Source organism: Papaver somniferum, chromosome 3 (genome assembly GCF_003573695.1).
Source record: "Papaver somniferum cultivar HN1 chromosome 3, ASM357369v1, whole genome shotgun sequence".
Classification (NCBI taxonomy): Eukaryota; Viridiplantae; Streptophyta; class Magnoliopsida; order Ranunculales; family Papaveraceae; genus Papaver; species Papaver somniferum.
Window position 1 is genome coordinate 196,322,145 of NC_039360.1, and position 8,986 is coordinate 196,331,130.

General features: G+C 34.6%; 2 long non-coding RNA genes across 2 annotated transcripts; both read left to right on the forward strand.

The window, feature by feature from the left end:
* The first annotated feature begins 2,847 nt into the window (after window positions 1-2,847).
* On the forward strand, window positions 2,848-3,997 carry LOC113362003. The gene is made up of 3 exons (XR_003365481.1): window positions 2,848-2,932; window positions 3,067-3,277; window positions 3,403-3,997. It is a non-coding gene; the product is annotated as an uncharacterized LOC113362003 (long non-coding RNA).
* A 2,333-nt stretch (window positions 3,998-6,330) lies between these two features.
* Window positions 6,331-8,110, forward strand: LOC113362004. The gene is made up of 3 exons (XR_003365482.1): window positions 6,331-6,512; window positions 7,404-7,618; window positions 8,024-8,110. It is a non-coding gene; the product is annotated as an uncharacterized LOC113362004 (long non-coding RNA).
* The last annotated feature ends 876 nt before the right edge of the window (window positions 8,111-8,986 follow it).

Consider the following 8,986-nt stretch of genomic DNA (forward strand, 5'->3'; position numbering starts at 1 on the left):
GATAGGACTCCTTCATCAAAGAAAAAACAGGAGAATGAATAGCATCCCAAGTATGCAGAAGCGTGTCGGTCTTTGATCTATCGATGGATTCTGAAACTTGTTTTGTTTTTACACGGGGTCGGGCATCATTAACGATGTGAGTCCTTCTTCCCCGGTCAGCAATCTCCTACACCAGAACGTTCTCAAAAACAGTTCCTGACGGAACTTATATATTATTCATTACCTTATTAAACGGGGTAGGGCAGATCTTTCTTTGATCTCTCGTTTATTAAAATAAAATCTCATTTCCTTGGATTGAAACCACAACATATATCATATCCAAAATTCAGTATGACAAAAAGTGATGTTCAAAATTGACATAAATAAACGATGAACGCAATGCCGAATCCAAAGAGTCGGTATAGTATTCATCATTTGGCAATATAAACAGTAGGTATTATCTAATTTATCATGGGACAGTCGGCATGGTCGAATAAATACGAAAACAACGATTGTAACATTTATAACCAAACCCTAAAACTTATACACACTCAACATTGTTGGAGTGTGGGTCGAGTATGCCGATTGTATAAATGTGCAATCGGTATTGAGAGAACTTTAATCGACCACGCCGACAGAGTATAAATTCACACCAGAGTATTGTTATCTTTGTCGCTATTGTATTAATCATGCATTCAATACCGTCTGTTAGATGTAACTGCAAGGATTTTTTTTCTCCGTTTTTTTTTAACGAGTAAGAGATTTGGGATGTATTTATTTTTAACTTCTATTTCGATTTAAGGTCTTCTTTTAATAAATTATTAGAAAACGAAAAGATAAAGGGTACTATGGTATTTTTATCACTAAAACCTCCCATTTAGCCAAAAATCCAGCTATATTTAACCATAAGTATCCCTTAGTTTTTGCAGGTATCCCCTAAATGTGGGTTCTTTTTGAAACCTTAAACCATGTTATGTTGTTGCCGATTCAACTTTACAAATAAATTTTGACAAAACTTCCATGCAAATCAAGAGAGATGAATCTCCTTATCTTTATCCTTCATTAACAACAAATCTAAGCCCCTGAGATTGGAGACCCGTTAAGTAAAATAGAAAAACAGGTAGTTGAAATGCGCTTGTGAGATAAACTACAACAGTCTTACTAAAGCTCAGAAGAAAAAGAATTTGAACTGTAAAATACCAATGTATCCTATAAAATACCTTAAGAAAGGTCCATTTTTAAAAGAGAGTAAACTACTTTTATTTTTAGAGGTCTTTATAGTAGGGCTGTCAATGGATCCAGGTCCTCCCGGATATCACTAGACCCGGACCCGGACCCTACTTATAAATGTCGGGTCCGGTTTCTAACGGTTCCGGCTCCGGTTCCTAAATTTATGTACCCAGAACCGGACCCGTTTAAAATCCCAGGTACCCGTTGGGTATTAAAAAATTATGAAGAAAATCTTAAAATCTTAATTTCTTTCTCTTTTTAACTTGAATCTAAATTAATTTTATAAAAGTTTATTATTGTTTTTCTAACAATGTACTAGATAAAAATTAAATGTAAGAGAAAAATGAAAAATGAAAAAAAAAAAAATCAAAGCCGTAACTAGCAAAATACTTGGAATTTTACTAAAAGGATGAATAAAAGGATAAATAATCGGGTACCCATTACCCGCGGGTATCCGACGGCTATTACCCGTTTGTACCCGTTAATATTCGGGTCCAATCGAGTAATTACCCGTCGGATCCTAAGTTGCTAATGGATCCAACTTTAGGACCCAGAACCGGACTCAAATCTAGCGGGTCCGGTTCCGGATAATGAGTATCCATTGACAGCCCTATTTTATAGCGCAGTTGCTGGAATACTAGACAATAAACCCAAATATAAAACTACTAAGTGCATAGTTAAGTACGACGAAAGTAAGAGAAAGAAAGAACTTGCGCTCCATTGATTAGAGACTGACCAACCATTCAACTAAGAGTCAAAAATCTGATCCTTCACTAGGATATTAATGGTCTCTGTATATAGGGATCAAGAAATACCTCTTCGTGATCCGGCGCCCCTAACAAGAATATTACAAATAAATTACATAGGGTTTTAGAGTATTCCTATATGTGAAAACTACAGACAAACCCATTTTTCAGATTTTCTCCACTGAAAAATCCACGCCCAGTAAAACTCATGCTCGCACCCATTTTTCATGAAAAAATTTCTCCCAAACCCATAGTTTACAAAATTAGGTTTCTGTCTTTCTTATTTTTTTCTTCTTCTTCTTTAATTCATTTTCTTCTTCCTCTCCGTTCTACTGTGTGCCCGATGAGAAAAATTATCCATCGGGAAAATCCTAAAAATCAAATCAGTGAATATGAATTGTTGTTGGTGACTCAGCAATTGAGAAGAATTTGTTATTGGGTTTCTGTTGCAATTACCAGTTCTTGAGCAATTGAGAAGAAACTAAACAGTGGAGAAGACAAAGTCTTCAGGATTTGTCTAAGGAGCTCTTCACGATTCAAGTAAGGAGTTAATCTTTCCTTAGTATAATTATCTCCTCAATCTCTCTATCTATCTAACCTCCCTTCACAGCAGAAGAACTCTATTCGATTTGAAAATTAGGGCACATTTTGTTTGCTTTGTGTTTGTAAAGTTCGTGGTTCTTATCGAAATTGACCCAAAGTTTCTCTACATGTTTGTTTTCCAATTAAGTTCTCGGTTCAAAACTTGAGTCAAATGATTGAGAAATGTTTCATTTTTTATCAGAAATTTTTAGATGCATTTTGTTTGATATATACATCTTCCAAATTGATCTTATTTTGATCGAATTGATGGATATCATTTAGTAATTCGGTTTACTATGTTAATTTGTATTTCATATAATTTTTTTGAGCAAGAGGAGGAAAACGAGATGGGATTTACACGGAAGAATTCTGGCTACTAAATGATGGCTTTGCTGGTAATTGAGTGATAAGTCTACTTACCGGATTTCCTAGTAATTGTGTTTGTGATTTATTGTTGCTGTATTTGTTTTGTATTTTACGGCGCACTGTGCAATCACTAATTTTGAAGTTCTGACAATTGAATTCGCAGAATGCTGAAGATAATGAGTATCCGGATGGGGTGGAACCATCTTAGAATTTGTGATGACTTCTACTGACATAACAACCACTGTTGCTCCTGCAACTCTCTTAGAATGCAACAATGAAAAATGATTTTCATCAAAAAAACATTGATTCAATCTTCATTGTGGGGCGTTCTACTAAAAAGGGTCATAGAGGATGCGGTTACATTGGAGAGAAAGGTAAGTCTATCTCTAGTATATTGCTTTTGTTTAAATTACGGGGTTTGGATTTTTCGTGTCAACAATGAGCAAAGCCATTTTAGTGCTGGCATTAGCATATTAAGGGGTTAGCGGTGTTTTTTCAGGAGTCAATTGGGGAGAGGAAGTTTGGTTTGAGATTGGGTTCAGGTTTGGTGAAAGTCAGTGGAAATAGGCATGCTACTGCCAAGGTTTCGAAGTGGTCTCAGTTGAGAGCAACAAACAAATTTGTAGTTGCGATTACACCATTTTCTTGCCTGTTGTAGCCACTGCTCGACGGCTGTGTAGGAGGGGTATTGCGCAATGGACAATGGATGTTTTTGATAACCACGGGAAGATAAGATATGTGCATAGATTGGTTAAATTTGGGTCTGTTTGTGCCGATAAGCCAGCCAAGAAAAGGTAGCTTTGGCCGTTTTTTTATGCGAAAAGGTTGCAGAAATAACAACCTGGTGGCACTAGTTTCGGATGCCGGATGTTGAAATTAAAACTGGGAATCCTAAAGCTTCACTGAATCATGAAGTGGTACAAGTCAGAAGATAAAATTGGTGGCGGGATATACGAGTTTCCAGTCACGCTTTTGATCAAATTGCAATTTACTTGGATAGAACTTGAACTCAATTGCAAATAGTAGAATTTGTTTTACATTAGGAAAGTATGTTAGTATTTGTATATTTTAATAATATGTTATGAGCTATGGAATTGGTTGCATAACCTGTTATGCATCTACAAAATTTGTTGCATAACTTGTTATGCAGTCCAGAAAACGGTTGCATAGCACGTTATGCATCAACTTTTTCGTCACTATTGAAACCAACAAAACCAAAGACTGCATAACTTGTCATGCACCTACAATAATATTTGCATAACATGTTATGCAGTCGTGAAAAATGATGCATAACCTGTTATGCATCCGAAAATATGGCTGCATAATGCATTATGCATCGAGAAATTTGTTGCACAATCTTTTATGCATCGAGAAAATAGATGCATAACCTGTTATGCATCCGAAAATATGTTTGCATAATGCATTATGCATCAATTTTTTATGTACGCACTAAAATCAACCAAAACAATGGCTACATAACTTGTTATAGATGCATAACTTTGTTATGCAGATGCATAATTTGTTATGCAGTCGAGAAAATGGTTGCATAATTCGTTATGCGTCTGCAGAATGTGTTATGCATCGTTTTTGGTGGCTGCATAATGGTTATGTAGTCAGTTTTCGAAATTTTGCCTAAAATGATGATCATCTCGGATTTTTTCGTGAAAAACAAAAATTTAATATTGTTGTTTGTACTCGTTGCGTAGCTCTCTTAAAAAGATTTCCAACGATATAAAATTTGTAAAATTCCAAGGCGCGGATTTTTAGATATGTTATATCCAAGTTGCGTTGCCAATTATACCCCTGATGCATAACCCGTCATGCGGATGCATAATCCGTCATGCATACATTTTTAATAATTTCATATAATTATGGGTGTCACGGTACCTAAAATTAATTGTGGGCCTGAGAATGAGAATATTTTTTTTTTGGGTCTCCCCCTAATTTCCCCTTCCTATATATGGGTTTGGGCTTGACGCTTCTTGCATACTAGCCCTGTGAGCTTAAAGATACATATGAGATATGGTATCCACAATTTAGCATATAAGCCATGATTTTCGATACCGACTTGTAAGAAGTGCTACTTGTACTAATGTATATAAAATCACAGGAGATGAAGGAATTTGAACCTTGGAATTAAAGAAATGGAAGTCAAATTAATTTCTTTAGAAATAACAATGGATGGAGAAAAAAAATTGGACCATTTTAACTAGTGAAAAATACTAGAATCACCCTACTATATGGGTTCAATATATAGAAGCCCCACTAAATGGATCATCCACTATCAACTCCATGCTTTAAGAAAATGATATTACTAGGCCCAAAATATCAAATTTTCTTCGGATCTGGCCCATAATTAATTATTATAGATTTTAATAATGACAACACTACCCTTTTGTATATAAACAAGAGGAATATCAGACGATTCTTTTCATTTTCAGATTTCGTCTCTCTCTCTTCCAGACGAGTTTATCTCCTGCAGAAATGGTTTCTCTTCATTTCCAGATCTGAAACAATTATTCTCTCTCGAAATCAAGTTCTCACACAGTTAAACATCGCCAACAACTCGTGTTCTTGCGATTTCAGTGATGAGAAGATCTGAAGAAGAATCAACCAAATGATACGAACCTAAATCCGAGCATAAAGAAACTCGATTCAATTCAATCGAAGAGGAACATCTACAAAAATGAACCAAAGTAAGTTTAATCTTTCCATATCCTTTTTAATTTAATTAAGAGCTTTAATCTATCAATCTCGAGTTGAAATCAAAATCTCTGAAGTTTGATTTTAAAAGTTTTGAAAAAAATATGAAAACGAATCTCGATTTTGTTGTTTGATCCTTGATCAGAGTTTGGATCTTTAATCTACAACATCTACTCACTCTGGTTGTTTTGATGTAATTTTTTTGAAGAATTTTGAACAAATATTTCAGATCTGTTCTTCATCAAAATCGACGTAAATATAATTGTAGCTCCGATCTATAAACTGATTTGAGATTTGATATCAGCAAATCATTGTCTCTATTACCCATAGTTTTAATTTTAATTTCAACCACTCTTAATTTTCAATTTCATTTTATTCTTGATAGATAATTTTACGAAATTTATTTTCAATTGTTTAAACAATAACAACAGATGCAGTTTCATGACACAAACTATATATCTAATCGAAATTATGCTTTCAATTTTACTGGCAGTTTAATCTTCTACCATAGTTTGATTATGTTGGAAGAAAACTTTACTGGAAATGATACTTGTTGGCTTCTAGCCATGCTGAGTATGAGGAGGTGGTGGTGGTGGCGCAGATGCAGGTTTTAGTGGGGGATTTTTGACCTGTTGAGTGGTGGAGAAGTAAGTGGAGGTGTCATGTTCAGCAGTGGTGGTGGAATTGCAGAGTATTTCAACTGTTCCATTAAGTTTGTGATTCTAGGAGGTTGTGGTGGAGGAAGTGCAGGTTATAGATGAGGATTTGGAGCCAATATTGGTGCTGATGGCGGTGTTTTCAATGTCAATTTGTATATAATAACTTGTTTGTGTTGCTTGCAGTGAATATTTGGTATGTAGAGGATCTGCAGGCTAGGTAAAGTGAAAAAATAGGGATTGAAATCAGGTAAGTTAGTTATTAGGATTGATTTTAATTTTTAATTTGAGATAATAAGGCTTAGGTTGATGTCTGTTAACAATATATGAACTTAATACATTCATATCTTAGAGTAGCCTCTCGATTTGTTCATGTTTTGTAAGATATTACTACTAATTATAGTCTGACAGATCTTTTTGGTTTAGGAAACTGATATGTGTAACTGAAAGAGTGCGCATTGGATAGTAAGTAAATGTTTACCTCCTCTCAGTCAGACAGTCACATTACGCAAAATTTAGAATGGCTATTAGACATGTAGTGAATCAGATTAAAAAAAAGTATGTTGTTCTCTTTGGAACTGAAAATATGGTCCATCTTAATGATTTCATTGTTTCAGTTTATTAAATGAGGAGGGCATTTTAGTTTTTTATTGGGGTGTTTTCTTGTTTGAGTACAAAATTCATGTGTAATCAGTAGTTACATATGCATATGGCATATGTAAACATTAGTTACACATGCATATTAGCATGTGTAACTAGCCGTTACATATCTAATATGCATGTGTAACTCGTAGTGACAGTACAATACTTCATCTCTATCTTCCTCTACGCAACTTCTTATATAGAGTTTGACGTTAAACCTTAAAAATGCTTAGTTGTTTTGCTTTGTCTGTGGTCTTGCTGAGCTTGGGTTGTGTGTTATTTACACGTCAAATCATGTGTTCCTTCTTGTATCAGAAGGAATAATTGTTGTTCTCAGGAGATCATACCTTACTTGTTCTTAATACTGATTAGCTCATTTGGGAGGATTCTTTGTTTGTTTTCATTTCTGGATTTGAGTCAGCTGGCTCAGAAGAAAAATTTCATACTTTGCTTGTTCATATACCTAAGCATGAGACATGAATTATAGCTCATTTGGCAGGATTTTTGGTGTTTGGTCTGATTGGAACAAGTCAAGTTAGTGATGAAGGTGATGTTGAGTTCAAGGCTGTTCTTTTTGTTCCTCCAAAGGCTCCTCATGATCTGTATGGGAGTTACTACAATGCTAACAAGTCCAACTTGAAGTTATACGTCAGACGTGTCTTCATCTCAGATGGATTCGATGATCTTCTGCCCAAGTACCTGAACTTTTTGATGGTAACCATTTTTCCCCAAGATATATAGGTTCATTATTATAAACGAGGCATAGCCGCATAGAATGAATTGCAAGCTTTGCTACATGGATAATAGCTGAACATTACTTTTTTTGGTATATTATGTAGGGTCTTATGGATTCAGTTACTTTACCACTTAATGTATCGTATGAATTTGTTGATTTTATGTTGACATATATAAGTATGATGCATGTGTAACTCCTAGTTACACAATTCAGATGCATGTGTATCTGCAAGTTACACATGCTAATTGAATGTGTATCTTATAGTTACACATGCTAACCGAATGTGTAACTGCTAGTTTCACATGCTATGCGGATCTACTAGTTTGTATCTACGTTATGCTTATTTTTTGTTGAGTTTATTGGTTTTGTGTTGTCTTGTGCAGGGAAACACATTAGGAAGTTGGTTAAAGATGGATTCATCAGCTGCAAACCAAACCACATTCACTCTCCATATCATGCACGGAGAATGACAAAAGCCAGATTGAGGGGTTTTCACTCTGGATATGGTACGTTATACATAATAATTTACAGTTTTTTTTTTCTTTTTAGTATTCATAGTGTTTATTTGGCTTCCATCCTGCACTGAACCCTTAGCTAGACCTGTACTTATGGATTAACTCTGTCATCATTTCTCAGTAGTATGCGCTATGTCAATAAATCAGATTAAAATACAGCTGACAATGTTCTTTAGATTACTTGATTGCAGTACTAAAAGTATTATGGCGTGCAATTCGGTAGTTTAATTAGTTAAGATTGATTGTTCTAACAATCACTGAATTTACTACCTTGTGAGACTCATTTGTAACATAATACATCTATTAAATTTTTATTGGGAATTTTAGCTGATTGTGTTTGATTTTCCTTTTGTATTTATTGGTATGCAAAAGTATGTGAAACTTATAGATACACATGCTAATTAGATGTGTAACTTCTAGTTACACAAGCTAATTTTATGTGTAATTTCTAGTTACACATGCCGATTGAATGTGTAACTTCAGGTTACATATATTTTACTTACATATAGTATTTACACAATTGGTTACCAAATTAGTAGGTCTTTCACAAGTAGTAGTATTGTGTATGATTAAACCTAAGTAGTTACTTGTGCTTTGAATGATTCAGGTTCAGTTAGTGATTGAGAATTTAGAGCAATTGTTCATGAAACAATAAAAATGAGCGGCTTGTTGTCAATGATGATCGAGGTGATAAGTTAATGCTACTGCGAGCAAATCCAGATGCCCTTATATATCTCTGTCTATAGGTAAGTAGTGGAAATGGTTTGTTTAAGTAAATGTAGGACTAACTAGTGGAGATATGTTAACCAGTTTAAGTCCATAACAAGTCCA